Source organism: Fringilla coelebs, assembly GCF_963513975.1.
Source record: "Fringilla coelebs genome assembly, chromosome: 18".
NCBI classification, from domain to species: Eukaryota; Metazoa; Chordata; class Aves; order Passeriformes; family Fringillidae; genus Fringilla; species Fringilla coelebs.
In genome coordinates this window covers 8,461,354-8,470,529 of record NC_140044.1, presented here as the reverse complement: position 1 = coordinate 8,470,529, position 9,176 = coordinate 8,461,354, and the positions used below count along the sequence as shown (strand labels likewise).

The 9,176-nt window shown below is 44.4% G+C and overlaps 1 protein-coding gene across 1 annotated transcript in view; it reads left to right on the top strand.

Annotated features, from left to right (window-relative positions):
* The first annotated feature begins 1,626 nt into the window (after window positions 1-1,626).
* The window catches only part of EYA2 (EYA transcriptional coactivator and phosphatase 2), an 86,984-nt gene continuing 79,434 nt past the window's right edge, over window positions 1,627-9,176 (top strand). Inside the window, exon 1 of the mRNA XM_084217842.1 lies at window positions 1,627-1,682. The gene's annotated coding sequence lies outside the window, so the exon portion shown is untranslated. The remainder of the gene's footprint in view (window positions 1,683-9,176) is intronic.

Genomic DNA, 9,176 nt, shown 5'->3' with positions numbered 1-9,176 from the left:
GGCACGGCAGGTTGAGGAAGGAAAAGATTTATTTTCAAGATGGATCCAAGGACGTTCATGTACTTCAGAGACTCCTCGCCAGAACCCCAATTACAGGTGAGAAAGGCAGCAAGGAAGCCCCCCCAGCCAGTGATTGCTCAGAGTTTAATGTGAGAGCAGTGTAAACTCAGAACTGCAGATAATCCTTGGGGAAATCAGGGGGTTAGTGCCGAGAACTGATGGAGAATAACAACTGAAAGAGCTTTGGTTTTTCTAGGCTGGCGGGAGGTAGCTCATGCTAGGAAGCCTGCCAGCTCCACACTGATGCTGGGAGCTTTGTCTCCTTTGGATTGTAGGAACACACTTTGCAGTCAAACTGATCTGAGAGATTTTGATAGTAAAAACAGCTGTCTCGTTGCAATGATGTTTTTGTTCCATTGTCAAAATTTTGAGTTAAATCCATGAGTGGGCTGCAGCTTGTTCAAACCCTGAACTCAACACCCTTTGTGCTCCTTTGGCTTTTCCACTGCGGTTCATGGGATATCTCCTTCCTGAGGAAAGGGCTAGGTGTAATAAAAGCCGTCAGGACAAGGAATTGCAGGTCTCCCCCGATGCCTCCCCAGTGCTGGAGAGACAGAACTGGAGGACTGCAGTCTGTCCCAGACTGGTAAGGAGGGGAAATAAGGAGGACGAAGAGCAGCCTGTGGAAATGAAACACTCCAATGCTGCTGTGGCCAGGCTGCATCCCCAGCGAGCAGGTATGCCAGTGGAAGGGGGAACTGTCTGGTACCTGAGCAGGGAGAGGCCAGCATGGGCAAGGGGAAGCAGTTTGTGGGGTGTACAGCACAAGGGGATTCAGGGAAGGGGTGTGCAATGGGATGTCCCAGCGCCATCTTCCCAGCATAAACCATCTGAAGGTGCCTCCTGCCACTTTCTTAGAGGATGTGCAAACAAGCAGATGAGGTGCCTGATTGAGGCACCCAACAGATCAGGCAGGAGCACAAGGGGCACACGCCAGACTGCCTCTGTTTTTGCACTGACAGGAGAGATGGGACAGCGCCTCTGTACAGTCACAAATCCATTCTGTGTCGCTTGAGGTGATGGGAACTATGGGCAGGGTTTTGCCCTCTGGGGAGCCAAGAGCCGTGTGGTGCTCTGTGAGTGCAGAAAGGTGACTTGTGTGAGTGATGCTGTTTCTGCAGGACCCACGGCTCTGTGGCACTGTTCGTGTTAAGACAAAATAGATGTCAACAAAAGCCCTTCCTTTTAAATTGATATTTAAAAATTGTCGCTAGAGATCATTAACACAAGGACTGTAGTGAAAGTGACTTGTTTTCATGGAAACAGAGGCTACAGACAAGGTGATATTCACATGGCATTTAAAGGTCCAAGTTCTAGAGGAAAAAAATTCTTTCAAGGACTTGCAGCTCGACGAAGGCTGATAGCACCAACCTAAAACCATAGCCACGGGCGGGAGCAAGCGCGCCCGGCGCGTACCTGCCGCCGGTGGGAGCGCAGCCCGGCCCGCGCCCGGGAGCGGCGGCTCCGCGCTCCCCGCGGCCCGGGGGGCGCGGGCAGCTCCGCGACAGTAGCGGGGGGCTGCCGGGCGGCCCCGGGAGCCGCGGGAGGCTCCTCCTCCGCCCCGGCACCGCGGGCAGCGCGGCGCTGCGGGCGCCGGGACGCGCCGCGGCCCCACGCGTGCGGTAGGTGCGCCCCGACGGCGGCGGCGGCGGCACGGGGGCAGCCCCGCGGCGCTGCGAGGGAGCGGCGGCCCCGGGCTCGGGCTGCCGCGGGGGGCGGAGGGCCGGTGTGCCGGGCGAGCAACGGGGCAGAGGAGCCGAGGGCAAGCCCCCCGCGCCGTGCCGTGCGGTGCCGCGGTGCGGCCGTGGCGCTGCGCTCCGCGCCCCGCGCAGCCCGCGGGCGGCTCCGGCGGGAGGCGCGGCGGGGAGGGGGCGGGTGGGCGCGCCCGGGGCGCAGCGCGGGGCGCGGAGCCGCCGCCCCGCTCCGCTGCGCTCCCTTCCGCGGGCATGCGCGCCTGCCTCGCACATGCTCACTGCGCCCGCGGCGGGCGCGCACACTCCGCAGCGCCGCGGCTCCGCGCTGCACCGCCGGTGAGTGGGGCAGGGGTTCCGCCGCCTCCGCGGGCGCGGGATGCCCGCCGGGCCGGAGCGCTCCGCGGGCGCGGGGCGGGGGGCGCGGAGCCCGTCGGGGGGAGGCTCCGGCGGAGCGCGGGCGCGGAGCGGCTCCGGGTGCGGAGCCCCAGAATTAGCGCGGGGAGTTAATTGGTGCGCAGCGTGCGGTTCGGTTTTACCGTCAAGCGAGCCCCGCTTTTTAATGATTTTAATAGCTGGAGCGTGCGTTTATATAAAATGAGCCGCTGCACTTTCCCGCGGCTGCTTCTATGAGGAAAACTTGTATGTGATTTATGCAGTTTAAGTAAACTTTTCTGAGTGTTAAATTGTGCTTGAGCCCAGTGAATGGCCTCTAAAAGAAATTATTCCTGGTATACAGCTACTGTTGTTCAGACATTTCAAATAATGATATATTCTGTTGTATAAAGTTGTGATTGCTATAATACATGTAGTGAACCAATAAACAGTTTATTGGTCTGTATCAGATATTAACAGAAATTTAGTTCAGCGCAGTATCAAATTCACGCGTCCCTGAGCCCCGTTAAAAGCAGTGGCAGGAATGGTTTATTGTTTTGTCTCTCTTGTGGACTTCATTAATTTGCTGAGAATTTCTTCTCTCTGCAATGCCATCCGTGGACGGGTCCCTCCCCTTCTTCTCCCCCAGTTTATTGAGAAAGCATGTCTAAATTTCTTCATGCTAGTCCCCATCTGTGTGTATTAGGGCAATCTGGTCCTCAAAATATGGCATACATTTAAACTATTAATTCTGTGTCTAAAGTAATATTTCTTAGATAGTTTCGTACATTTAGCATTGCATTGTTTTGTTACTTGTTGCTTCTGACAGGATAAATTCTTTCTCATCATCCTTTTTTATATGGGGAAACTGTTTCCTTTTCTTAATAAAGCTGAATTTTTATTTCTGCTTTGAAATTGAAGGCATGGTGTGGCCTCAGATGTAACACAAGCAAGTAGGAAAGATTGCAGTACAAATGCCTCGAAAATAATCAGTACTCATAGCTTTGGAGACATTCCAGAAACTTTTTAAGCATGTTTTGAAAATTTAATTGAAATGGTACAGCAGCTGATAACTTGACTCAATTGTTCTAACTTAAAACTCTTAATTTAAAAAAAAAATAATCTAAATTTATGGTGTAAAATTGAATTGTGTAGTTACAGAGTCAAATTGTCCACGTAATTCTTGTGCCTCTTCTGCTCACCCACCAACAGGTCAAAACATTTGGCTAAATAACAAGTGGTGTATGCTTTTGGTTTTACACTCATCGATTTGTTTTGCTTTACTTTGCTTAGCCCACTCCCCTCAGCTCATTTTCCTTTAAAATAGTACGCGGAGACTCGATTCCCATGACTCGCTAATCTTATCACCATTATTTGGTGGAAATTTTTGAAACGGGTTCCTGTTTCAAATACCTCACAACATTGGCAGCCTTAGGTTCCATTAGAAAAGCTTCATTAGGGAGAAATAAAAATTAAAAATGTTGTTGATAACTCTCCCTCCAACAATAAGCCCCGTATTCAACTCCATGGTGTGTGCGGGTATGCCTTGAATTTAACAAGGAATTAAACTCAGGTATTCACACAAAGAACTTGATCTCAGAATATCACTTAGAGAGTCTCGTGTGCTGCTGTGTTGTTATGCATAGCTGGTTAATATGCCTTTTTTTTTTCCCTGAAAATTGAATAATTTAGCTATTAATCCTGCAAATATTAGTTGCATGTTTAATTTGAAGCCTGAGAGGCGTCGGGCTGAAATCTGCGTGGCTCTGTTTGTGTGTCAGTGTCTATGTGTACACACTGCTGACAAAGAAAACAATTAGAGACGTTACTAATTTTCTGCTGTCTTCCCAACTGTTATTTATGATGTGTAGTAGTACAACAGCTATTCTGAAATCAGCTATAATTATCTTCAGTAAGATTTGTTTCTTCTGTGCCAAATTTTGCAGTAACCAGATGGTCTTAAGGTGTCTTCAGCCGGAGAACAAGCATGAGCAGTGCTGAAGACTAATTATTCCTTGCAGTACATTCCTTCTGCAATAAATTCACAGGTTGTTAGACCTAATCTGTGGAAATGATTGTTAAGATTGCTTATGCAGTGAAAAATGCTTTTATAAATCTGTGAAAACTAGCAGAAGTTCTTAGAATGCTGAGAAAATACTTTTGAGTTAATTTTGCCTGGCTGGGGTAACTTTTATTCAGGACGAACTGTTATATGAAGTTGCAAATTGAAATCCTTTTCATAAGCCATGGAACACTGCAGTTTTAATATGAAGATTTTAAATGTATCCTGTAAGTGGAGGGGTCATTTGATAGACCATGTATGGAAGGAAATCTCATACTGCCATTCCCCGTGTATAGTTAGTTTCCTTGTACCTGTGTATTTTTCACAGCAGTAGCAATGTTTATTTGGTTAGTGCATGGAGGAGTGTCCTGGATTAACAAACAGGTTATTTTCATTAAATTTCACATTGTACTGCACATGACAGAAAAATAGTTGGGAACAAAAAATATATTCAGTTATAAACAATGGTATATATAAAAGTAAATCCAATGGTATATATTTATAAGGTAAAGCCATTCGGGCTTAAATTTGTCCTTCTTTTTGGTGGCTTAATTTAGTAAAAAAGACAAGATTTTTTTTTAAAATTAGAATATGTCTATTAAAAAAATCTAAGTACTCAAACACCTTGGCATTTTTTTCACTTTGATATGAGTAAGGAGAACTTGTCAAATCTCTTTCTCTTCCTTTTCTGTTGAAAATCCTGGTTGGGACTGTTCATTAAGAGATCCCATCAGAAAGCAATTGTTTCGTGGCAGTCAAATTCTTAAAACAATACTTCATCTTTATTTGCAGATCTTAACTCAAGTAATGATGTTTAACAAACACCTTGTTTTAATCAGGTGAGGATAAGCCCTTCAATTAGGATGCAAATAATTGCTCCTCCTGGTTGGGTCATTTGGGGCCTGGAGGTGCTGCCATTTGCAGGTAGATTTGGTGCTACCCAAGGTTTGAAGCAGGAGAGAGGAGAAATCTGGAATAAGGATTTAAGTCTTGTGCAAAATATTTTTTTTATTGCAGCATTCAAAACCCGATCCAGCTCCCTTCTTTGTCAGGCTGTTCAGTTGATCTTGATTTACTGCTGCAAGAGGTGTGAGAGGAAAATTGGATCCAAAATAATGTTCACTGCAGAGATGGTTCCAGTGAGCGTGTCACAGAGTGAATATTTAATTAAAAATAGTCAAACCTCTTTTCACTCAGTCTTTCTGCTTGTGCTTTAATTATGTATTTTAATTATTTCCAAGATGTGTAAAATGAGATGAGAAAGATTACACGGGCATAATCCTTCCCATTTAAAATTATTTGTCTGCAGCTGCCTAAGTCCTGGCATTAGGAGTCACATACAAACATGTTTATTTAACATCAGCGTTATCTGTTAGATTGTACATGGTTCATTAACATGGAGAGAATACTTTTTGTTTACTAGTGTGTGGGAGCTGCCAGAGGTCAGGAGGGGTTGTTTGCCTGAAGTCGAGATGGCATCTTGGCTTTGCTCTTGTTCTGTTTGTCACCTCCGCTGTGCCCGGAAAACGCTTCCTTAGTGCCGGGCTGAGGTATTTTTCCCTGGTGTTGAGGTGCAGAGGCTCTGTGCAAAGCCAGAAGTCTGCTGCAGGGTTGTGGTAAGGTTTATGGGGAATTTCAGGGGAGGTCTGTTGTAATTGTTGTAGTTGGGGTTCAGTTAGAAAAAGCGGCTTGGAAAGGATGGAGCGGGAGGGGACAGAGGAGCCTGAGATGTTCTTGTGGTGCCCACAGGGTGCATGGCAGTGATGGAGGGATTTTACAGATTTGGGGTGATGGCTTGGGAAATTTGAGAGTGTTTTGTGTGCCAGTGAATAAGGTTTTGTTGGTGTGGCTGGGTCAGAGCTGGGCTCAGGACAGTCCTGGTGATGGTGCTGAGCTGCGAGAGGCGGCAGCTCCTCTGCAGGGGCAGCGCAGGATGGGACCCTTCTCTCTCCACAGAGCTTGTGGGGGGTTCCCACTCTTTCTACTGCTGGATTAGAAGCATGCTTGGACTTATAAAACCATATCAGGGACTTAAGAAATTCAGAATTACCCATGGCCTGAAGTTTTAAAAGGTCAATTAAAATGTTTTACTGTGACTTCTGTATATAAGGTAATAGCCATGCACTGCACACAGTATTGGCAGAGAGATGTGCACACCCATCTCCATGCACAATTTTAAGTTAAATTTCAGCTTCTTGAAAATGTTTCTGAATGTTTCCTACAACTATGTGAATTTCTCCATTCTCATCTGGATCATGGGGGCTCTTTGGGCTTTTTGTGCCTTGGAGGAAGAAGATAATTTAAATTTCCATTAAAAAAAGGTAGAAAATTGCCTTCTTTGATTTTTATCAAGCAAGGATCCCTGGTAGATAATAAGCAAAAGGCGTTGAATAAAATGAGCATTATTGTAGAATTCAAAGTGCAGTGGAAGATGCAATGTGACTGAAGCATACCGCAAATGTGCAGTTTTTAAAAAGCGTAACAGTAAAAATAGAAGGGCTTAAAAAAATAAGCTGAACTACTGTGTTGATTATAAGTTGTAGCTGAATCACTCTTCAGGCCTAGATATTGTTTTTAAAAAGCCAGCAAAACATCTATTTCTAAAAAAATAGCAAGTTCCCTCAGAAGGGGGGGGGGAGAGAGAGCAAAAGTGTTATCTTGGAGGAGGGAATGTCTGGGGTAGGGTTTTTTCCTTTGAATTATTTCAACAAGTACTTACTCTGTTCTGTATTTTTAAGAAATTATGTGGACAGCAATTTTGTTGCTTTACCAAGGCAGTGAAAACACCAAGAATCCTTTTTATAATTTGGAAAGAATGTCAGAAGAATGAAGTAGTTAAACCTAAGTGTATTAGATCATACGCCTTAAATGCATAAATAAGCATAGCTGCAATCACAGAAACCAATGTTAAAACCACCAGGAAAACTCACCCACAAACCGTAATGACTTAAAGGGAATGACCTCAGCCATTGTGAAATTTGTGCCTATTTGTTGACTGACATTTATTTAGTAGAAGCAGGGTGCATGTTTTGCTGGGGTGTGGGATTTTGTTATTTGCAAGACTGCTAGGGGTTTTTTTGTTGTTGTTGCTGCCGGGTTTGAATACAAAGAGTGAAAATGGGCTCAAGGCTGTGAGAGCCTGGATATGATTTGGGCCGTAGCAATTTGAAAAGCAGGTGAAGGGTTTGTTGTTGATGCACAGAAACTGGTGGAACTGAAGTTTGTTTTTCAGATGTTAGGAACTTCCTTGATGATAGCCCACCTCTAGCTTATTCCCAGCTGGTTTTCTGTTAAGGAAATGAAAGTTTAAAGTGTTTGGTTACAAACCTGAGATTTCTTCACGTCCATGTCTTTGCGTGCGTGCTGCATGAAATGCTGGTGTCATTCATCTCCCCTCTGCTTTTTGGAGAGGAAATTGATGCATGGTAGAACCTCAACTTGCCTTTGCTGCAACACCACTTAATAATTCAGGGAAATGGAAGTCTTGAATTATTTTAACTATAATAGACTTCTTCAGGAATGTTTTTATATAAACCAGCATTACAGACTTCAAGCTCAACCAGAGCCATGTCTCTCTGCAAACAGGATTTCTCTCTGCTGCCTGCTCCTGGATGTGGGCTCCTATTTTTGTGGGTTGCAATAATTAAAGAAGTTTCCAGTTTTAATTGTCCCTTCTTAGATGTGCAGAGAGGTTTGAGAAAATGCATCAGTTCATGCTGTTGGCTTGAACACCTAAGTCTAGATATCTGGTCTTGTAGTGTAGAAATTCTTGTTTGCCGTCCCTGCTTTGGAGAAGGAAAGCAGCCCAGCTAAATAAAAAAAATAATCCTATATAAAGAAAATTATTTAATACTAGTCAGCCCAGATACTAACTGGTCAACCCAAGGAGAGTTGGTGTTTCTGTCTATGCTGAAAAGAGCAGACTTCACAGAGAAACTCAACCAGGGCAGGACTTCCAAAGACAGGGGGACATGGGGAGTGTTCCTTAAACTCAGCAAATGCCTTAAAAACTGGACATGCCTCTAGGATTGCTCAGGCACCCACAAAAAACAGTGAGGGGAAAGTGGGGCAGGCATCTGAAATGTTTTTGTTTTTTAAATAGGTTGAGTAAGCAAAGCAGTCTGGGGGCCCCAGTTATTTACAGCTCTGTCTGTGCGCCACGCAGAGAGCCTCATCAGCTGGCCTGAGGACAAGTTTTCCATCTATTGCAAATCGTGTCTTTTGATGACACATTTGATTTGGCTGTTTGCTGTGTAATTGTCCTACAGCTCCTTTGGAAATAACTTTGATCAGTTTTGAATATAGATCTGTATCGCTCGTTTTGATTCCCCTTGCGACTGCTCCTCTGTGCTCAGTTACCATCCGTAGAGTTCAATTGCAACTATCTGACAATTCTTTGTTTCTAAGACAAGTCAAAATGTATTTACAAAATACTTTATCCTCTGTAAATGTTGACAGTGTGTACTTCATTTTTGTAAGCTATGTAAATTTATTATTTTTCCCCACTACTGTGGGTGAAACAAGACAAAATCTTGTCTAAAATTGAGCAATACTTTTTTTTTGAAAAAGAGAGATTGTTTTTTCCACCCCTTAACAAACTAAAAAGCACCATTTTTTTCTGAAAGTTGACACTTTTTAAAGTAAAACATGTGAATGTTATTTTCACTGTATCCAAATTTTCCTTTTTATTCTTCTTTTGTGGGCTGACTTATTTTTGAATTTACAAACCCAAACAAACCCGTTTTTTGCTAGCTTACATTTGATAAGTGCTGTGTTGATACTACTCCTCTTCACTGAGATTGAGTTAGGACTAAGTCAGCCTTAATGCTTGTAGCAAAGTACATAAATTTTCTCCTTCCTTGTGTTCAACTGTGCATAAATGTATTAGATCCAGTCGTGCTCTCACTGCAGTTGCCAGTCATTTCACTTGAGTAAGGGTTGAACTTCACTGAGTGGGAGCAGTTTTAAACCTTCTGTACTTGTTGCAA